The following is a 10,509-nucleotide window of genomic DNA, read 5'->3' as shown; positions in this document are numbered from 1 at the left end:
AGTGATACTTTGTTCCCATTGACAAATAGTGTAGTGCCACATGTCGCAATACACTAATTTATATAATTTACAAAAGATACTCCCTCCGATTTTATATTATAAAAAGATTTATTTTTTAAATTTATTAAATAATTATTATATATAATCTATATATTTTCTATATACATTATTTATTCAATATATCTAAATAATAAACTTTCTTATAAATAATACCAGAAGTACTATTAATTAACACCGTAATACATTGAGCAATTTAAAACCATACAACTAATCAAGTGCTGGAAAACAAAGAGTTGTAAATTGGAATTTTAATCACAACATCTCAAATAGTCTTTTATCCATTTGAACTATACTTACAAAACTAGATAAATATATTTTACCTATTACATCTGCCACTGGATTAGCTAGTAAGTAAGTATACATCAACACAATCTAAACCATAATCTCTTATGTTCCATGGTATATCATGAAACCACTAAGGCTCTTGCTTTACAAGCTTCACACATAGTTGACAGGGACAGCAACCAAGTGAGTACAAAAGAGGGACCCTTTTCATAAATAATAATAATCATACCTTGTTTTGGAGTTGGTTCTAAAACCTGTCTTGGTTCATAAATGTTCACAAATTACATAAGATTTTGTTAGCATCAACGTACATTGAAATGACCCTAGCATCTCATCAATTAAATAGTTCAAGACTCAAGTAGAACCAAACCGAACCGAACCAAAGCTAAACCTAGGTTAAGATAAACCAAACTACAATGCCAATTATTCAAAATTCAAAGATATTATTATAGAAACTTCACATTTAACTATAAAAAAAATGAAATAGTGCATAAGACAAGATGAGTAGATTGCGACAGTACAAAAGATAGGACCACCACAAACAGTTGTCTATGGAAGAAAGTAACAAATGAAACCGTTTCAAATTTTGTCTGTGCAGTACTCGTGCTAAATGCATCCCAAAAAAGTTAGATAAAGGTTGTTGAGATTACCAGACAAATAATCAGTACCACTTAAAAAAGAAGAAATAAAAATGGATTCATACTTTGTCTTGCATTAATGTCCATATATATTTCTTCTTCTGTTCTTTCTTCTATAATATATATTTATATACAAAAATTAATTATTACTAGTAATAAACAAATACGTGCATGTGATTGTGAATGTGAGTAGCTGGAATAAAGTAATTTATAATTAATGACAAGAGTTAAAGCACATGTATTTGCACATGTAAAGTTGAAAAAATTTCATTAATTAAAATTGTATAAATTTATAGGATAAGGATTAGAGATTTATTTACCTGTGAAATTGAACAGATGGAAATGGAGGAAGTTAATTATCTGTTGATAATTGAGTGATTGAAGCTGCAAGATGACCTGATCGAACCGAACCACATCTTATAACTAAAAAAATGAATGTAAATTTCTGGTCTAGAGTTTAGTTTCAGACGACAATATTTATTTATATTTGTGTATTAATGTAGATAAGTTGTTATATTTATAAATCAAAACTTTATTTTAAGAAAAAGAGTAATTATAAATATATAGTTTAGAAGAAAAAAAACTATTAATTTTTAAAGTATTTTTCTGGACAATTTTACATTAACAGCCCAGATTTTATAGTTTAAAACACATATCATGAATATTAAAACATAGTTTTGAAGTTTAGATGACACAAATAAGTAATTAAGTTGAAGCAAAAACTATATTTTAATAATGAAAAATATATACTATGAGACACAAATCACACTATATGTAAAAATAAAAAGAAACATGTGGTTGATTCATTACCAGATCATGCTGGCAGCTTCAACCTCTCAAAGCAACATAAGATATAGATATATAGATACATACTTGTGAAGAATGAATGAATGAAGCATGATGGTAGATCTTGATGATGGATGGATATATAGATAGAGATGAAGAAATTGACAAAATAAAAAGGGCTGGCTCGTGATTCTTGTGTATGTATGGATGGATGGATCCATATATGAATTAATGTCAATTGCTTTCACTGTGCCATAGAGGGAGAAGGAGTGTATTTAATGGTGTGTGTTTGGTCCTTGTTACAGCTATTGACACTGACTTCTTTCCTCTCTCTCACTCTGTAGTGTTTATATTTGTTAATAATCATAATATAACTCAGACAAAATGGGACCACATAATGATTCTTTACAAACAAATGCTAAAACTGTTCTGTATGTGCTGCCAAATGTTTATAGGGAAATGCTAACGAGTGCCCCAGGGGCACTCGTTAAGGCCTTAAAATAGCAAGTTTTTATTGATAATATGTGTATTAATTGCCTCGGAAATTGAAATTGTTAACTTTTCTATAGAATATATTCTTTAATTAGAATGCTTAAAGAGTGCCCCTGGGCACTCGTTAGCATGACCCATGTTTATATGCTAGCCTAGCTATTATTATTATTATTATTATTATTATTTATTAAGGTCACCATTGTCCTAATCTTTCGGTCGAATCTCATTGACTAAATCACAAAATTTATGAAGTTGTAATTGAATTAAACTTCTTGATGATTATTATAATTATTTTTATAAGTTTATTAGGAAAAATATAATTATCTTATTTTAGTTTAAATACTTTTTTATCTACTATTTTGACTAAAGTAAGTTTAATCTCTCTTATTTTTAAAACGAATCTAATTGAAATACTTACAGTGTAACTGTCAATTAATTATGGTTGTAAATTTTTATACATATTTGATTTTTTTCTTCTTTTAAATTATAAGTATTACTTATAAATATTTATGATGCACTAACTGCGTTAAATATTTTAAATCCACCGTGGATAACAATTATTCTCTTATAAAGTTGAATTTTCGGTTTTCCTATTTTACAATTTTTTTTGTGTCCTGTCATTTTATAAGTAGTCATCTTAATTATGTAGTAATTATGTAGTAGTGATGTGGTATAAGAGAGTTAATCTTAAAGTGAAAATGTGTTGTCTTTGTAAAATTAAGTCCTAACCTCAATTGCCATAAGATTGTAAACTTGAACCAGAAGTAAGGCCGCTCTAAGGGTATGCAAAACGATTAATAGCACATGACCTCACACTTTTTAATAATTAAGTTATGACAAAAAAGGTCTCCTTACATTTTTACACGCTTAATTTACGGTTAAATAAAATCATTTAAAAAAGTTAAGACTTAACTGAAGTTATCTTCAGCTAGGTACACGGAGCCTCTAAAAAATTTGAAATGACTCTGGTTAGAAGTCTAGTTTTGCTACTCACCAAAGTCTATTTTGATAGTAGGGATCATCAATCAAAGTCTATTAAAGGATGTAGAAAAAGTGGGAATTGACCAAAATGAACAGATTGAATTAAAGAAATAAATTCACTTTACAAGCGACTCATTTTTAGACATGTAGTCCAAACACCTCAAGGTGTGAAACTAATTAGATATAAGTATGTTTTTGCGAAAAAAACAAATTAAGAATGGTGAAATTGTGAGATGCAAAACTTGATTTGTTGCTCAATGATTTTCACAAAGACCTAAGATTGATTTTGTACTACTACAAAGAGCATATTTCACAACTATTTCTTACTATGGTCTCATAAGTCATAGCTAACCGAAGTAATATATGTTCATTTGGCCCCTTTCATTTTTGTAAATCACTTATAACCACGGTCAAAATAAACAATCGGTGTGATATATGAAGAGTGACACACTTTGAATCTCAACACCTGCAATTTTATATTCTTTCGTTAGAAAAATGGTGTGTTCTCTCAATTTTTATTTTTAAATAAAAATTAAATGCTTTTCACCACGATCCAGATTAACAATCGTGGTGAAATATTAGGACAATTCACCATTGTTTGTTTTAACAACTATGGTGAAATATATAACCTATATAAGTTAACTTAATTCACCTCAAAATAAACTTCACTCAAAGTGAAACCCTAACTTCTTTCGCCTTATCCCAATCTCTCAAAATTCCATCATAACCTTGTCTAGGCTACAAAACTCCAACATAAATTCTCCAACTGGTATGAATCAATGAGAGGTGTCACGAAACAAGTATCTAGCTCATATCTGTCTTTATTTTTCACGAATGTTTTCAAGGAAAGGTACGTACTTGAAACATTTTTAGTTATGATGTTGTTGTTGTTCAAAATAATTGTCTTATTTTTCTTGTTCAAAATATACGTGAAACATTTGTCTTCGTCCATCATAAGATTTATTGTTTGCTTGTTGTTAAGATGAGATTATAGGCTTTATATTGTTGTTTTTTGTTGAGATAAGTAAAGTGTTTAAGTTAATTTTGAAGTATGTTGTTGTTTTGTTAGAGTAAGGTGTTGTTTATGTTAAGGTAAGTTTGTTTTGGTTGATAAATACTGTTGTTTTTGTTGTTGGAGAGGTTTTTCATTAAGTATGTTAATGCTCTTGTTGAGGTATGTTGTTTTGTTAGGGTAAGTTTATATTTTTTTTGTTGATAAATATTGTTGTTTGTGTTATTTTAGATGTTTTTTTAAGTATGTTGATGTTTTTGTTGAGGTATGTTGTTGTTTTGTTAAGGTAAGCTATTGTATATTGTTGATAAATGTTGTTGTTTGTTTTATTTTAGATGTTTTTGTTGAAGTATTTTGTTTTTTGTATTGAAGTATGTTGATAAATTTTATTGTTGTGGTATTAGGATAAACGTTGTTGTTTGTGTTATTGTATGATGTGTTTGTATATGTATGTTATTGTTTAAGTTATTGTTAATGTTATTACTTGTACATTGCAGCTTTCATTTTGTTCAATCAACATGTCCTAAAAGACGAGTTTATTATATCGTATGTGGTTTGAGTGTTTTACCACCACTCATTAAATATATAACCTTTCAAATTGAATTAGAAGATAATATTATAAGTTCCTTGGGTTTTAGGATTGGTAATAATTTTGCTAAAATATGTATCATTGCCAGATGTTGGACACGATGTTATGACTTCCTAAACAACTATCATAGCAAGAATTGAATTGCTGTTATTTTCTTGACATATTTGATTTGATTTTGTGAGATTCTCCGTTGATATATCTCACTTATTTGCGCAGTTCAAGAAGATTATATTTGGAAAATTTGATTTAATCTCCAAATGTGCATAAGTTTCTAAAATTGGATATGGAGACAATTTAGGAAATTTGTGATGTTTTGTTTTAAGATTCAAGGAGATTTTTCTGCATAATTGGTGCAACCCTCAACTTGTGGATCAAGAAATATGTGGGTGAAGAATACGAAGCACATGGACAACTGAGGAGTATATAAAGAGAAACCTAATTCTAATTTTCTTAAGTCTTTCACAACTTTGTAAAAGAATAAGGGAAATTTAGGGCCCGTTTGGTGCGCAGGATATGATAGAGACATGATAAGATATCGAGCAGGATAAGGATAAGATATGATACAAACATGATAAGACTTATTCTATCATGTGTTTAGTTGACACAGGATAATACACACACACACACACACACACACACACACACACACACACACACACACACGCTTGTAAAATAACTATATTTTTTTAAATTATTTTGTAAAATATTTTAAAACTAATAAATTGATAAAAAAAATATTTTTCAATAATTAAAAAAACTCATTGGTACTATAGAGTAAATAATTTTAAATTATATATATATATACCCTTGTAAAACAACTATATTTTTTAAAAATTATTTCGCAAAATATTTTAAAATTTATAAATTGGTAAAAAAAATTTTTTTTTGGAGCAAATAAAGAATATATATTCCAAAAAAACAGTTTAGGTACAAGCTGATCCAAGAGGATCCAAGCTACAAACAAACCACACTACAAGAAATTAGAGATCATTAACATATAATAACATTTTGCTATCACTATGGCTTCTTGCTATAATTCTATCCTTAACCTCCAGAAATCGCAATTGCCCATCCATTGAAGGTTGGGACACTTTTAAGTTTCTCACAATCCACACATGATATATTGCTTCAACAATCCCAATCCTCAGCATTTTCGCTCTGTTGCTTTTGCCATTTGCCACTTTGATTATCCATCGCAACTCATGAGTCCATCCTTGGGGCCTGTGATTAATCTTCATCCAACTCAGAAGTTGTTGCCACAGCTACATGGTATTGAGACACTCGAAGAACAGGTGCTCATAAGTTTCATTCTCTCCACAAAATAAGCACAAGCCATCAGTGTTTACCCCAAATTTCCTAAGCCTCTCTTTAGTTTGCAGCCTCCCTTGACATGTCATCCACAAAATGAAAATGTCTCTAGGACTCGCCCTGTTACCTCTTATCAAGTTCCTCCAGGGTACGTTTGGTCTTTCTCCACGCAGCTCATTATACAACATTCGAGTCCTGTAGATCCCTGTAACAGTACATTGATTCCAAGCATTGGACTGGAGAAGCATTGGTAAAAAAAATTCACTAACACTATTGAGTAAATAATTTTAATTTTTCTTGGAAAATATCATGAATTTTCGTTGTATATATATATATATATATATATATATATATATATATATATATATATATATATATATATATATATATATATGACAAAATTACCCTTGCAAGAACATATATTTAAGGGTCAATGAAGTTTTTGGTCCTTCTAAATATCTCAAACTTCGTTTTTAGTCCTTCTAAAATTTTCCTTCAAAGAATGGTCCTCCTAAAATTTTAAATTTTAACTTTTGGTCCCTCATGACAAAATCGTAGCTAAAATGGTCTCTAATTCCGTAGCTAAAATAAAAAAACTGCTAAAACCGTCGCTAAAAATTGTCGCTAAATTGTAAAAACCGTCGCTAAATTGCAGGAGGGACCAAAAGTTAAAATTTAAAATTTTAGGAGGACCATTCTTTGAAGGAAAATTTTTGAGGGACTAAAAACGAAGTTTGAGATAATTAGAGAGACCAAAAAGTTCATTAACCCTATATTTAATTTGATAAAAAATAAAATTAGAATTCATATTTTTAAAATTTAGTAATTAATTTATTTTTAAATATTCTAATTTTTTTTATTTTATTAAATTAATTATTAATATTTTTAATTTAATATCAAATTAATTTTTATTTATATTTTGTCATATTTAATTTTTTATTTTAAATTATATTTTATAGGGGTAAATTAGTCAATCATTTTCTTATCCTATCCTGCCGGATTCTAACCCAGCTCATATTCAAGATAACAATTTGAACTAGTGAGGCAGGATAGGATAAGTTTCAGGATTAACTTATCATATCCTGTTGTGTCAGTAAACACTGGATTGAGATAAGATATGAAAGAGATATCATATCCTGTCTTTTATCCAGCGCACCAAACGGGCCCTTAGAGTCTTAGGTTTTGAGAGTCGTTTAGTGTGTTGTGTTTTGTGTATGTCACTCACGTATCTTTTGATGCATTAAGGTTGACTAATTGTTCATTATCAATCACTCATGAGCTTTTAAGCAAAGAGTGTATTATGTGTAATTGGGAGTATGTTCATCTGTTTTGGTTTTTTGTTACTTTCACTGAGATGATTGGAAGTGAGAGAGGGATCTCATATCCAGGAGTGTCCTAGGTAGAAGTTGCACAAGGTAGTGATTATGAGATAAGTTGTAAATTAGAGTTGTTTATCTTTGAACTAATACTATCATAGTGACTTTCCTTCCTGGCTTGGATGCCCCTAGAGTAGGTGAGTTGCACCGAACTAGGTTAGCAATTGACTGTGTATTTTACCTACTGCAATTTACTTCTGCATAATTATTCTTTTGGTAACAATTTTTTGTCAGCAGATGATGTCTTAACATCTGTCTTGACATTATGTTTTGGTGTTGGGACATTGATGCATCAGCAAGTGCATGGATATATCGAAGTAATATAAATATTATCGAACCCACAGAGACTAATAGTCAACCTACTGTTATCTATTATTGCTAAATCTAAGGCTATCGAAAAGAATTTTTAGTTGCAAAAATAAGAAATGAAATTTGGTTAAGAAAATATAAATAAAAGCAAGACCGAACTGTGATTTCTACTCGCTGTTTGGGGACTCAATAATGATTCGGTGTTACTTTGATAATAAATTGTTTTCAGTAGAAAATAACAAGTTTAAAGACTCAATCTCACCCTCTCGGTCTAATTGTTTAAAGTCACACTCCTAACCATAAGATTTTGCTCTCGCTCTCCTATTTCAATTAAAAGCTTATTTGGAAAGTTATTATATCCTAATTGATACCTAAATCGCTCTCGTTGTATTTAGGATCAATGCCTAGCTTTCACTATTCGGTTCGTTCCTCACCCTGTCGGTCTAATTGGACTAAACCTTAATCAGTTCTCACTCTCGTGTTAAACTATTTTAATTAAGTTTGAAGGCTAAAACCAGAAAATTAATTAATGATACGCCATTTCAATTACCGAGTTCCGTCGAAACTATGGTCCTCACATCCCTGGCTCTGGAAATTTATCCGGACATGAATTTTGATTCAATCATGTAATTACGGTTATTAATCATAATCATAAACTTGCTAAAGCTTGAGAAACAATTTATGGCATGCATATAATTTATCAGGATAGCAACAAGAAAAATTTAAATAACGATTGCAATATTAGAAATTAAGACGAATAAACACGATAAAGTAAAAGAAATAGAATACTTACGGGAAAATAAAGCGGTGTTGTAAAGTAAAAGCAATAGAAAACTTACAGGAAAATAAAGCGGTGTTGTAAAGTAAAAGCGGAAGAATTGTAACAGAGAAACTTCATAAATAAAATAATGCGGATTGAATTAAATGCTTAATCCAAGTACAATATAATTAAGAGTGATAGAACAATGGTGTATTGGTTTCCCGATGCGAACAACTCGGTACTTTTACAGAGTCCGCCCAAACCCTAAACCCTAAACCCTAACCCTAAAACCTAAACCCTAAATCTAAGGTTCTATTTATCGTTTTGAAAATTGGTAGAAAAAGTCCGCCCAAGAATGTAGGAGTTCGTGGAGAAAAATCAGGAAAAGTGGCCTCGTGGAGAAAAATATGAAAGACTGGGGAGAAGGAGAGAATCCAGGAGAGGTGGCTTCGTGGTGGGTGCCACAAAATATGTGGTTGGCGCCACACTCTTGTAGAGATGGGTGCCACAAAAAGAGATGTGGCAGGCTCCACACTCTTTTAGTGGTGGGGGCACTCATTGCTATGTGGCAGGCGCCACGTCTTCGAAACCACTCCTGAGCCTTGGGTTGTTCCTGCTCATGGGCCTTGGTCTCACGTGAGCCTTTTTGCAATCTTACTTGTATTCTACTTATTTTTACTTCATTTCTTTTCCTTTTTACTCAAATCTCCTTTGTAGTCATTTCTACTCGAGGTACCTTAAATAGGACAATAATATCGGCATAACAATACATAAATAAACCAAAGTGGTACTAAAAATGCATGCGAGTCAAGTCGAATATACGATATAATTTCGTGTTATCAGACATCAGTCTTGACATCTATTGTAAAGTGTCATAATTTCAATTGGCATCAAAGCTTGCACTTTGTTCTGTTTTGGGTGAGCTCCAGGGAGATAACTTTCTGGTACTATATGACTTTTGAAGGCTGGAATGGTAGCTTTCTCGAAATCAATGAATAACAGAACTTGGAAATCTCCCATTAAAGGTTGGGAAAATCCTATCGGTAAGAATAAATATGGGATTGTTATTTTAAAGCCAGAGGAGGACGGGTCTAAGCAAGAGAATGAGTTGGCTCTTGGTAACTCTTAAAATGTTGAATGACATATGGAGATTGATAAAAATATGTTCAGACTGATAGACACATGTGTTGTGGCCAAAGATGCTTGGGAAATTCTCAAGACCACTCATAAAGGCACATCTAAGGTAAAAATGTCTAGACTTCAGCTGCTCTCATCCCAACTTGAAAGCTTGAAGATGAAATATGATGAAAGCATCCATGACTTTCATATGGATATTCTTGAAATGTCAAATGCTTTGGAAGAATAGATTTCAGAAGAGGAGTTGTTCAGTTTTCTCGCAAGAAATTTGACTTAAAGGTGACAGTTGTTGAAGAAGCTCAAGACATCAACAACATGAGAATAGATGAACTTGTTGGGTTACTTCAAATGACAGATTTGAAAAGAAGAATAAGAGTGTAGCTTTTTTCTCCTATAAATATAGGTTTTCTCCTCAATTTAAGATACACCAGAAAACGTATTTGAAACAGTACTTTATCACTTTTTACTCTACCTACTTCATGTTTCTTATTTCTTCACAAAGTTACCTTAGTGCTTATAGAGTGAAAAATATCTGTGAGATTCTTGTTAAGCTGGTGTTGTGATTTTCTTGTAAATTACTCAATAGGAATTTATCTCTTGTATAATATCTTTGAAAGAAGTTATTGTTTGGTTGTTGAGTTTAATTAGTTAAAAAATTTGTTTGGCTCTTGAGATTAGCTTGATAAAATCATTATTTGATATTGAGTTTAGTCGTGAAAACTTTGTTTGATTCCAAAGTTCATCTTGGCCTAAAAGTTCTATTTGATTATGAGATT

General features: G+C 30.8%; 1 long non-coding RNA gene across 2 annotated transcripts; it reads right to left on the bottom strand.

Moving 5' to 3' along the window:
• Positions 1-306: 306 nt before the first annotated feature.
• On the bottom strand, positions 307-2,089 carry LOC131630451 (uncharacterized). Of its 2 annotated transcripts, none has more exons than XR_009292348.1 (2): positions 1,794-2,089; positions 307-1,406 (listed from the first exon to the last, which is right to left on the bottom strand). It is a non-coding gene; the product is annotated as an uncharacterized LOC131630451 (long non-coding RNA). The 2 variants fall into 2 exon arrangements; XR_009292349.1 differs by having other exon boundaries at positions 307-1,379.
• Positions 2,090-10,509: the final 8,420 nt, after the last annotated feature.

This window comes from Vicia villosa, unplaced genomic scaffold (genome assembly GCF_029867415.1).
Source record: "Vicia villosa cultivar HV-30 ecotype Madison, WI unplaced genomic scaffold, Vvil1.0 ctg.000684F_1_1_3, whole genome shotgun sequence".
NCBI classification, from domain to species: domain Eukaryota; kingdom Viridiplantae; phylum Streptophyta; class Magnoliopsida; order Fabales; family Fabaceae; genus Vicia; species Vicia villosa.
This window is presented reverse-complemented; position numbering and strand designations above follow the sequence as displayed.